This window comes from Tiliqua scincoides, chromosome 1 (assembly GCF_035046505.1).
Source record: "Tiliqua scincoides isolate rTilSci1 chromosome 1, rTilSci1.hap2, whole genome shotgun sequence".
NCBI classification, from domain to species: domain Eukaryota; kingdom Metazoa; phylum Chordata; class Lepidosauria; order Squamata; family Scincidae; genus Tiliqua; species Tiliqua scincoides.
Genome location: NC_089821.1, coordinates 207,642,038 through 207,654,893, shown reverse-complemented (window position 1 = coordinate 207,654,893; position 12,856 = coordinate 207,642,038). Strand labels below are relative to the sequence as shown.

The 12,856-nt window shown below is 43.1% G+C and overlaps 1 pseudogene; it reads left to right on the top strand.

Moving 5' to 3' along the window:
• Positions 1-226: 226 nt before the first annotated feature.
• LOC136638167 (5S ribosomal RNA) lies at positions 227-346 on the top strand (annotated as a pseudogene).
• Positions 347-12,856: the final 12,510 nt, after the last annotated feature.

Genomic DNA, 12,856 nt, shown 5'->3' with positions numbered 1-12,856 from the left:
AACAGAACCTCATTGATTTTTAACAGCCATTATTTGCGGAAAAAAGATACAAAAGATTTCAACAACTCACAGCTGGCACCTCTTCACAAGGAAGTCAAAAATCAATATCTCACAAAATCAATTTTTGTGAAAATCATGTGTTGGCTGGTATTGGTCATCCTTCCATTCCCTTTTCCCATATTAAAGGCACAATCCTATTTAAAGCCTCCTCTGCCTATGCAGCCACACCAATGTCAACTGTTACCCTGCACATGCCCAATCTCATCTGATCTCGGAAGCTAAGCAGGGTCAGGCCTGGTTAGTACTTGGATGGGAGACCGCCTGGGAATACCTGGTGCTGTAGGCTTATACCATAGTCTTTCGAGACTGAAGGTTGCCAACCATTCAATGTCACACGTGCTGCATCCAGCAAGGGTAGGTCCAGCGGTCTTCTCAGAAGTTCCCTTACCATGGGGTAAGCCTTTGGTTCCCCATTAGGTCTTCTCAGATCTGCACCAGCCATTTTGCAAGCGCAGAACTGAGGAGAGTAAAGGAGTGGGAAGGGGGGGAACCAGTGCATGAGAATGCTGATGATAAAACTGTGTACTTAAACTACTTTACTGTAACAAATCTAAGAACAGGACACTAGTTGGCCAGTTCATGGTTGGTCCATCCATGAGGCCAACTGAAACAACAGTGTTCAATTAATTTTGTGATGAGGAAAATGCACTCTTAGTTTATGGCAAGCATGCCAAACTTCACACTGGCAGTAGATCATCTCAGGATGACTGCTTCTGATTGCCATAGGACTCCAGTAAGTGTCCTGTTGATGGTATTTGAGAGAGCCCAATAATATCTGATATTATGGAGGAAGTGTCAGGCTTAGCCATCATCTGGCCTAAGGCCCACATAGTAGTCATTGTTCTGTTTCCTCGAACTGTTGTGTCACACCTTCAGCTATGATGTTGCAAACTTCACAGCACTTATGTGCCCTGTGAAGCACATGTGAAAGCTAAAACTAAATAGCTATTAAAATAAAGAGGCTTCCTCAACTTGAAACTTGATTAAGTGGTGCCCCTGATTAATGCTGGTACCAGGTTGCTGGTGGCCTGGAGGCCAATCCCTGTATTGAGCGCTCCATGGTGTCTGAAGCTTGACTCTTAATGGCTTTTGGTTTTTGGAGAAAGCACTCCATGTGAACCCCTGCTAATTGGGTAAGAGGCACTTTTTCAAGTGGGTGCTCCATTTTTTAGCAGGGGGAGAGTAACTGGCCCACCTCACCCCAGCACTGTCTGTTCTAGTGGCTGTCTGCTGGTGTTCTTTTGTATATTTTTAGATTGTGAGCCCTTTTGGGACAGGGAGCCATTTAGTTATTTGATTTTTCTCTGTAAACCGCTTTGTAAACTTTTAGTTGAAAAGCGGTATATAAATACTGTTGTTAATAATAATAATAATAATAATAATAATAATAATAATAATAATAATAATAATCTAGATCCCAGCCCATCTTGCCTGGCAGTGCCTCTCTGCATCTTTTTCTGTAACTCCTTTACTGTACTACCTAGAGATGCACATGGGGGGAGGCAGGGAGATACAGGTGTTTGTATTTGCACCAAGAACAAACAATATGGCCTTCTTGTTTATATGCCATTCTTTATGGTATTTAGCACTCCTAAATGTATGTTGTGTGTGTGTGTGTGTGTGTGTGTGTGTGTGTGTGTGTGTGTGTGTGTTAATTAATTAATTAAATAAATAAAATAATAATAAAAAAATAGTCTTATATTTTAAGGGGCAATTTAAGTCAAGAATGTTACAAGCTTATCTGTCGGTTTAGGGGCTGGAAAAGAGAGCTACTAGTCTCTGATTGCCAAAATGGACTTGAACTTTTAAAAACAATTTACAGAACAAGATATTGGCTTCTGAATCCTGACTAAAGCAATCCATACGGCCTGGAATTTCCAAGTTAGAGAAATTCACAGTCACCCTAAGGATGGGGTGACTTCCGTCAAGTAAATGGAATCTTTAATAGGCAAATCGTGAGCATGTTGTTAGGGGAAAAACCCTTCTTGGAAAATACAACCACACCCTCTTATCTCATGGGAAAATAAATTGACTGCCCAATTAAAAAATACCAAACAAACCAGTCAATTTACGATTGGCATTTTAATATAGATGCCCTACGATTGGGAATTCTGTCAGAAGAATGACAAAAATGTAAAGGCAGAGTTGCATGGAAGAAAGTTTGTAAGTAGCATGGGCATCTCATCATAGACTGCAAACTGCAAACACAAAATGGCACTATACTCATTCCCCTGCTAACTGGGCAATGAGGATATTTTCTTCCCTCTTCACTCCAGCACAGAGCCCAAGCTTATGCATGTCTACTCAGAAGTAAATCCCATTATATTCAGTGGGGTTTACTCTTAGGTGTGGCTGGAATTTCAGCCAGAGCCTCTTTTCTAGTGGCTGCTGCTGGTGTTCTGCATCTTTTTCGATTGTGAGCCTCTTTGGGATAGGGAGGGAGGCATTTAGTTATTTTATTTGATCTTAAACAGCTTTGTGAACTTTATTTGTGGAGAAGTGGTATATAAATAGTCTTAATGATAAATATTCTTAATTTAAAGAATCATAGAGATACGGTCTGTTTCACAGTGCTATAGAGAATCTTCTCAGTATTTTCTTTTTCAAGCCTTTGGAACATTCCACTAGCCATAGAAGAATGGATTATTATCATAGATAATCATAGGTAATCAATGGATAATTATCAAGAAAGCAGAACTGCGGTGGATGCCTCACAAAGTATCTTGGTTACCTTGTGGATTTCAGTTAAGGCAACATCATAACAGAAAGACCGGTCCTGTTAATGTGTAGGAGCAGGCCAGTGGTACTCAAACTTCTCTGGCCAGCGGCTCCCTTGACCCCCATGGCTGTTGGCCATGACTCCCCATCATGTTCCTGAGGGCTGGAAGTGACATCATTAAACAGGAAGTGGCCAGAAATATTAACTATATTAAATATATTAAATATAATATTATATTTATGATAATATAATATTAAATATATATAAACTATATTAATATTAATTATATTAATCATATCATTAATTAAATGCAGATCTTAACACTATATTATTAATACACAGCCGTACACATGCTTTATAAATGATCAGCTGCTGATCACTGTTGGAGACAGGATGCTGGAGTAGGCAGATTTTGTCTGGTAGGGGCAGAGGGTGATGCACAGGCCTCCTGCACCAGGTGACGCGAATCCTAGTGACGCCTCTGCTCCCTTTCTTCTGCTTTTAAAAAAAGCGCAGATGATGGGCAGAAGATGGGTTTGTATTCTGCCCAGGGGTGTGACTGTATCACTGCGAGAGGACATCCCATGCCTCCCCTTTGCGTTCCTGGCGCCCCCTAAAGAGCTGCGCCTCACAGTTTGAATAACACTGGAGTAGGCTATCAGAATGTACTGTGGCACCAAAGGGATTTAACTAGTTAATAGTGGAATGTGTTTTCGGAAGAAACAACAGACTTGGAGCCCAATCCTATGCATGTCTACTCAGAAGTAAGTCCCATTAATGTAAATGAGGCTTACTCCCAGGAAAGTGTGGATAGAATTGGGCTGTTAATCAGAATAGAAATTTCTGAGACAATTCAGTGACTCTTCTTGCAGCTGAATCACATCTGCAGTTAGTGTTATGAAGCTGCTTTTTTTCAGTCCAGGATGGCTCCTGCCTTGCAACCCAGTCTGCAGCTCCATTTCCTGGTGGTTCAGGCTGGTTGTGAATGAATGCAATGGCCTTTCGATGTACTCCTGACAATGGATGTGGAAGATTAAAAGGTCTAGATTAGAAAAATGCCCAAGACACATACCCACAAACACCTGTGGTGTGTTGATACACTTCACAGTTCCTGTCTGGCCTTAGACTTACTGGGATCTGGCAACACAGTGTTGGCCAGTCTGGGCCCATTGAGCATGTAGGGACAAGCAACCAGGCAGGGACAGCACTGGGAGGTCCTCACTGTGAGAAGGCAGGTGGGGCAGCTTATGGGGCCTGATGTGGCCATCCTGGGATATAAAAAGCCAGCCTGGGATATAAAAATAGTGGCTGGCTGGTCCGAAGCAGGGACCAAATTTCCAAATCAAGAACATAAACAGTACAGACATTCCCCATGACTTGACAAATAGAAACTGCACAAATTCAAGCATGATATTGTTATAGTAATTCCAATCTCTGCTGACCAGCACCTGTGCTGTTGTTAGTGGACTGCTGTGTGACGGAGAGCCTGCAGTGCACAGGTCCCAGCTTCAGGCTGGCAGATCACGAGACCGACCAATGTAAGACCCAGATAAGATTGGCCCATAACCTTATTAATTAGAAAATGAAAACTATTTTGTCAAATTTCAGTAGGTTTCCAGGGATGAGAGATAGGCAGGGAGGTTTCTTGATGATGGCACATGCACTTAACCATCAGTCCTGTGCACAGGCTGCGTCTAATTCAAATTAGAACTATTTTTTGTCCCTGGAAAGGTATAGGTATGTTTTGGCTGAATGTAGTGAGGCCATTTTTAGAATGACCTGGCTAATATGATATGCTTTCTTGTGTCTTCATGCATAATTAGGATTATGACAATACTAAATTATGACAAACCTACTCAATTTGTGTAGGTGCTAGCAGAACCGGGGCTCTACAAAATGGATTTGGGAGTAATGGCATACAGAACTATATTTACAATACAACTTTATTTCTTAGCAAAGCAAACCTCTCATAGTATAACAAGATGGCTTGTTGTTAACAGGATGGTAAAAATGGAGTACTCTCATACTGAATGTAGAAAGAGCTTTGAAAGGATATGTATTTATTAGGTACAGAGCACTGGGGAATAAACAACAACCAAGGTCACAGGAGAACATTAATGGAAGTCGCTCTGTTTCCCTATCCCTCAAGCAATAGTAGACCATAATATCCTTCCCACCTTGTTCCATATGGTTGCTTTGAGTTACCCCTGAAGAATGACTGCAGGCTGTATGAGTGATTTATTTTACCTCTGGTTGCCCTTTTTATTTCGCCCAGCGTGCCATTTCCATCTTCCAGCAGCTGGTTTGATTCTTCCTTTCCAGTTAACACCATCACACTAAAGCTTTGTCTGAGCACAGAGAGCTGCAGGCCATGCCCTTCCATGCCAGCTTATTCAAGATTACATAAGGCTCTTACATCTTTGCACAGGCCCCTGAAAGATGGCAGGGGGCCAGGGATCAGAAAGGAAATGCTCCTAGATCAGCAGAAGTGGATTGGATCATTACATAAGGATGTAAAATTTATGATCATTTAATCTTATTTTAGATCTTCAGTAATTTGATCTAGTAATATCTCTCTTATTACTGTAGCTGTTTTTTCAGTAAAAAAAAATACACTGATATATTTCCATATGTCTTCTATCTATAATGAGGCACTGATTCCACTTTATGTAGGCAGAGTGCCTGCCTCCAAAATATCTAGAGCCATTCTGCCATTATGAATGCAAACCATTCGCAGGGACAATGTTGCCAACAATTACTAAATATTAAGGCCACAAACAAGGTTGAATCAGGATGAGAACTGTGTGCCATATGGTGAGTGTCAGAGAAGCCAAGTACAGGGCAGGGACAAGGGAACATCTGGTCCCGGATTAAAACACCATCAAAATTACTCAGCACAATTTGAAAGCAACTGTTGGGATTTTTCCTGTTCAAACACAGCTGAAACAAGCCAGTAACAGCAATTCTCTTGCAAGGAAGCACACACACACACACACACACACACACACAGAGAATTTTTAGATTCACGGTGTTCTGTAGATATCCTTTCTAAAGGCAGCTTGAAGCCATTAATTTTGTACAAAGAAGCCCTAAATACTGGATTATTCACATTTTATCATGTTGCCCCTTAGGAAAACAGGAAGCTGCCTTGTGCTGAGTTCCTCCCCCAGCCCTACATAGATTGAACTTGGGACTCTCAGCTTTTTCACCTCTAACTATAATAAGGGTCTGATCTCTGTGCCAGTTTTCTGCCTTTTAAGCATGATGCACCATGAGACAGAGCGGGGGGGGGGGGGGGGAGAGCGCTTTTCCTAAGCCTGCACCCAGACCTGCCTACAGATTTACATAAGCTAAGCCTGATGACTGAGAGAAAGCAGATTTTATGAATCAAAATAAATGGGTCAGTGGAAAAACATTATCCAAGGGCAGAGGGAGGGAGGGCAAAGGAGCTTCAGGCACAGCATCTATGTGTGGTTGAGTGATGTGTGACAGACTCAGCAGCTGTCATTTGTGACATGATCTGCCAAGATGACAGATTTTGCAACCTGTTCAGATAAGTAGTGAGATGCAAGATTGTGAACTGGGTGGACAGCTTACCTGTTCTACATTACACACAATTCTACATTAAAAAAGAAGAAGCAATTTTATGGTTGCCATTATGCATCCAGTCCATGCCATTTAGGATATTATGCTAAAATACAAGACCAAGTAGAAAACAATGGATTAAATATTTTCTCTGGAAGTATTGCATTGCACACCATAACCTGATGTAAAATAACGAGCTATTCATCATATTTAGGGTGCAGTCCTAACTTGCGCTGGAACAGGCAGGCCAACTGGTCTGTACTGAATCCAGTGCAAAGTCGATGTGGGCTGGGATACAACCCCAGAGTAAGGGGATTTTATTTCCCTTACCCCATGCTGTGTGCCAGCCCGCCCTATGGAGCTATTTGGATCTATTTGGATCTGCACCCACGATTTCACGGGTGCAAATCCAAGCAACCCAGGTAACGTTTGTTGGACCAGGGCCAGGGGTTAGAACCCAGCCTGTATTGCCATGGCTGGTCCCAGCCCTTCCTGGGCCTAATCTGCCTCCCAGACTGTCTACCGCCACCCCAAAGCACCCACTCCCTGGCCTCCTTTCCACCTTCTCGCCACCCTTCCTAACCCCCTATAATGCTAGTGTGCCTGGGCTGGCACAAACTTACCTTCTCCTGGCGCAGGTCTGGCACTGCTAGGCCAGCACACATCCATGCACTGGCCTAGTCTGCTCCCAAGTAGCCATAAATGTGCTTTACGGCACATTCATGACACTCGGGATTCAACACAAGGGACTTGCATCAGCTTGGGGGGGGCGTTAGGATTCTGCTGTTAATGTGCCAAGTTCTGTACGTGCCAAGTTGCTTCTTTCATCCCTTACAAAATACCTAGGGGAGTAGGCTATTGCATATAATATAGCTTATACAAGTAAGGAAGGCATAAAAGAGTAAGGCCCAAATCCTAACCAACTTTCTAGCCCAGCACTGGCATAGCTGTGCCAATGGGACATGTGCTGCATCCTGCAGTTGGGTGGCACTCACAGAGGCCTCCTCAAAGCAAGGGAATGCTTGTTCCCTTACCTCGGAGCTGCATTGCCCTTAAGTCGGTGCTGGAAAGTGGGTTAGGATTGAGCCCTGCCTCACTAACTCGTACAGGGATATACAAACTAGATGTGACAGTGGCACTTCTGAATGTATAGAATACATACTGACAGGTGATTCAGATTTTTAAGAAAAAAAGGATGTGGGTGAGGAGTGGACTGCTCTTGTGACTTATGTCCCTGAAGCGTGTTATCTCAGCTCGGATCACTTCTAATATAGGAACCCTGGGTGGGAGAAAAGGGGCTCAGAGAGAAGGACAGTAGGAAGGTGAGCCACAGGCAAGGAGAAGGTTCTGCTTCCTCACTCACTCATGTGCCCTTTGATTTTAAACCTGGACCCTTTTGATCTGTCCTGTGTGAATGGTGCAGTTCCATGTTTACATCAAACTGCCACCTCCTGATTCCAACGTTAGCTGAATTCTTTCTATTGACAAAAAAGTTAAATAGAGGTACATGTGTACCATGATGTCACTTCCAACATGCAGAAAAGTATTACAGAAACCTCCATAGACCGCAGCAGGACAGGGGGAAAAAATGAACTTGTGAATCACAAGCAACAATGAATTTCTCATACTGCCTTTGAATCGCTGAAAAGCTATCATCCGTACACAGGCTAAGATGCAATCAGCTGGTTACATGAATAGCAGTCAGAAAACTTGCCTCCGACGCTCCTTTCCTTTGAACAAAGAATGGTATCGTTTATATTTTTTCCCCCAGCTGTCCTGACTATATGCTTATCGATAATTAATGAATGAAGCCTTCTGTAAGGATTTCAGCTGCAAGGCTTCCTGTGAATTAAGGAGCTGTGGTTCTGAGCTGCCAGTCTGATTGGAACCCTTACAAAAAGCTCTCCTTTATCATCAACAAAACAAGCAGCTTTGGAATTGTCTCCCTGTTTCATCTATTATTCTTAACTAAAAGTGGAAACAAGCAAGAGAAGAATGGAAGATTTCTGTGCTTCTAAAGAGAAGATGCACAAAATGAAGATTCCCAACAATCCCATACGCATCTGGTACATCTCCAGACTTATGAATTCGATCAGTCAATACTGACAGTGTCTGTTGGGTGTATGTTTGTATGGCTATGATGAGGTATAAAAGAGACTGTGGGGAAAAAAAGGATTTAAAAAAGGGAGAAAGAAGTATTTTGACGGTAGGATTGTCACTTGATTTGATAAATCTGACAGCCCAATCCTATTCTCCCCCTGCTGTGCAATGCAGCAATGCCAAAATGGCTACCACTGCATCATGTGCGGGGGGGGGGGGGTGTGTGGATTTGCAGAGCTTTCCTTTCAGTAAGGGAACCTTTGTTCCCTTACCTGGGAGTTAAGCCTCCACAGCATGGAGGGGTTTACTTGGACCTGCACTAGAAAAGCTCTTCATGGAATCATACCATGAGATCAAGTCCAGGAAGGGAGCTAGGATTTGGTGACTACCTGAACCTGCCCCCTTCCTGAACCCGATTTGCTTCCACCCCGTCACTGCCTCGTCCCCCCCCCCCATTCTGCCTTCCCTTGCCATTCTACCTGCCTTGGTGGCTGGCTGGCAATCCTCCGGCCCGAGGGGAAGGCTCCAGCCCTAACACTGAACTCCAGCCCTAACACCAAGTGAGTTTGCATGCAGCTGGAGTGCTTTTTTTATGACTGTTGTTTGCTTCCAGGCCCACCAGGCTGCTGGCAGGCCCACGTAGGAGTGGGCCATTTATCAATTCATTGTAGGACTTTTAGTTAATTGATGTATTAATGGATTGATTAAATCTGCATAAATTTGTATATGAATAAAAGCAGTAGATCAAAAGCAAAAAGCATGTGTTCTTTGTTTTCAGATCATACCATTGTGGGTAGACATTTACTACACTATCTAAGAAGAAACTTGCCCTCCTTTGGGGAAAGGCATTTTTTAAAAGATAGAGCTTGCTGTTTTCAGTTTTTAAAAATTCTTGTATTAAGAATAATTTTTTAAAAACTCTGCTGCTTAATTAATCAGGACACCTTCAGTTGATCAATAGCTGTTTTACTCATTTAATGAACTGACATTAATTGAAATCTATTAATTACTCTAATGGACTGATAAAACATTGCAGGCATACTTGATAGAGAGAGAGGAAGCCTGTGGGTCAGTCATAGGAAGTAGAGGCATGAGATGGGAATTACACAAGGAAACAAAATGATTCCTGGAAATATCGCTAAATAACAAGCGCAGTCAAAAGTTTTCCTCAGACTCACTCAGTATACAACTGCTGGGAACTAGCAGGTATGAAGTATGAAGCAATTCAAATGTTGTACATCATCCAGACTTGTTTGAACATTGCCCTAGAACACTGATAACAGCAATGAACAAACACTTTTTTGCGGAAAACATATGGGAAAGTGTTGCTTATAGACTTATATGACTTGACTTTCTCAATCTGAAATTTTCCTGAACTTCACATCCTAGGACTCCTCCAGTGTTCTGCAAAATAAGAGAGAGGTCACTGGGACTCCTTATCTAATGAGTCTTTTATGATGGATAGGAACAAGAAGTGCTAATAAAGATTTAGACATTTTGCTGGATAAGAAGCGGAACTCAAGACTGTGGGATATAAACAGTTAAGACTTTTTTGTTTTTGATTTTTAGGATAAATTGATTTGAGCACCATATTCAAGATTCGGAAAATTACAATATTACTCAGCTCAGTACTGATAAGACCTCATTTACCATCCTAAGCATCACATGTAATGATAAGTTGACAAATCAAAGATATCTCTTACCTACAGTACTGGGTTGGGGGGGAGGGTCCCTGTAGGAACCGTGGACCAACCTACCAGGCATATCACCCAGGGCAAGCATTAAAACAAACATGGCAGTTCTGCATGTACTGCAGGAGATAATCTTGGAATTACAAATGTATGAATCGTGGTCATTCACAGAAAATGCAGTTTCTTTGATTCATGCATACATATACTGTATGATATTTTAATCCTGGTGAGCAGTAGCGAACCTGCCTTTATTGCGACCAAGGACAGGTCCATGACATGCTGTCCCCCCGACATGCCGCCCCTTCTCTAGTATGCCCAGATACTCACCCAGGATACTCCCAGGACAGGATCCTCCCCAGGAGGCTCACAGAGCCTCGCATGACATTCCGCAGTGGTTGAGAAGCTTTCTAAGGCTTCTTCTGCTATTACAAAACCAGAAGTATTGCTTAAAACAGCGGGAGAAGCCTCAGAAGGCTTCTTGCCCTCTGCTGAGCGCTGCACAGAGCCTCACTTGCCCGCTGAATGGTTTGGTTGGGCAGGCAGGGTGGTGTGGCGCAGTGGGCAGAGGCAGCAGCGGCGGGGGTGTGGCAAGTGCATGGCAAGTGGAGCACCCAGGGCTTTTGCCCCCCTCACCCCTGCCCCAGGTCTGCCATTGCTGGTGGAACTTTGAGACAAGTAGCAAGCCCCACCTGAATGTAGAAGTTTGAGGAGAATTGGTTTAAGTGGGGAGAAAGCACCAAATGGAGGGGTTTGCACTCCCCCTCAACCTGCCCAAACTCTTCTGTAAATCCCCATCCTGCCTTATCAAAATTTGGCTGTTTTGGAATTAACATTTCACCATAGGGGTCATGCTGCTATCAAGTCTAGCCCGCCCCCCAGCAATATACAGCTCTTGTTTGAGCCTGAATTTCCGGAAATATGCTTATTCCTAATGGGCAATCCTAGTTACTAGTTGCATACTGACTACCTTGGAGGCAAAGAACGAGCACTAGTCGTATGTCAGCCCAATCCAGTGCAATTTCCCGTGCACCGAAGCAGCAGTGCAGGACCAGGCTATGCTGTATCCTGCACAGGACTTTTGCGTTTATCCCCTTGCCCCGGGGTAAGCACCAGCAGCTGCAATAGGATATGGTGTGTGCCACTGCCACCAATTCCACCCCTACCCTGGGCCCGATTCACCCACCCTGTCCCTGTTTCCACTATCCCCCTGCCCCATTACCCCTTCTCCCCATCCTATTCCACCTTTGCACTGCTTATATGGCACTTGCTTTCCACAGAGCACACTACTCCTTGTGCCTATGTGCATGGCCTGGCACGGGCCTTTGTGCCAGTACTGGCAACTGCTATGCCATCACAAAGAACTTTATTGCCCTTTTGCGGCGGCAATCACTGTTGCAGTGTGAGCTGAGCCAGTGTGCATGCTGCTTAGAATTGTGCCGTTAATTAATTAAGCAATGGACAAATTTAATTTCGGGGACACAACCCTGGTTTCCTGGGACACAGTTCTCCGGGGAGCTAGATATTTTCATTATCTTCTGTCCATGTTTATTAGAAGGTTTCACCTCAGCAAAAAAACTGCGCAGTCTATGTCGTATGCTCTAGGTTTCATAAAACCACGTATAGCTCTTTTGCAGTATAACTTTGTTGAAGACCCAAAAGTACAAGTGAATACAGAACACAAGGAATGATGAACTCCTACAATGCTTACAAAAGAGTCAGGTCTACAGGTCATCCATTCCTTGCACCACATAACCAGAAATTCCAGATCAGCTACTGAAAACATTTCTTATAAGCAGAACAGGTCACCACACTGGACAAAAGGTTGGGCGCACCCAAGTCTTCCTGAACTCTGTGGGAATGAAACATTTGTTCAACTGTGTGCTTCATTTCCACTATTTCAATGGGAGGAGAAATGGCCTAACTTCTCTGGATTGCATCTTCCTCTTACTCACTGCCGAGAAGGCAGTGATTAATTTAGGGGGAGGCTGGACTGCATAAACCCCCTTGGAACAATGTGTTCCGACATGGAACCAATGAACTCAAGTTCCACACGCGCAGAGCTTGGCTAAGGTTGCTTAGTGGTGAGAAAGAAGCCCCATGAACTTTTTAAACTTCACATGTTTATAAGCTAAGTTCTGGCACACTGAATTAAGCCCCAGTTGTAGACCTCCTCCTAAGCCATGCGAATAGAATTAATTGTCTGGGGTTAAGGCAAGAATCTGTTGGATGGCAATTGCACCTCCTTATAGCATAATGAAGATAAATGACACCTATCCTAAGAAAACCCATCCTGTTTCACCAAAAGTCTGAACTGAACTTTTTAAAATCTGCTGTGAAATAGATGCACCTAATCTGCTGTGTTCTGCTATTTATTAATTACAGCTTTTAAACATAATTTATAACACACCATCTTGGGCACAAATGTAGAAAAGTGATATTTGACTTTAAATGAATTACTATCTCAAGAATAAAATGAATGGATAAACATTTTTTAAAAGTGTAATTTGTAATTAAAACAGTGTAATTGTTGATTCAGCTAATGTTAGATTACTTTGGTTTGAATAAGTCTGGTACATTTGATATTATGACTCTACAAAACTCAGGTATTAAGGTGTTAGCATCCCTAGGTAAGGAGCCAAAGAGACTAATGTGAAATGCAGGAGGAGGAATGAAACTGTGCCATCAACTTGCCCACACGATT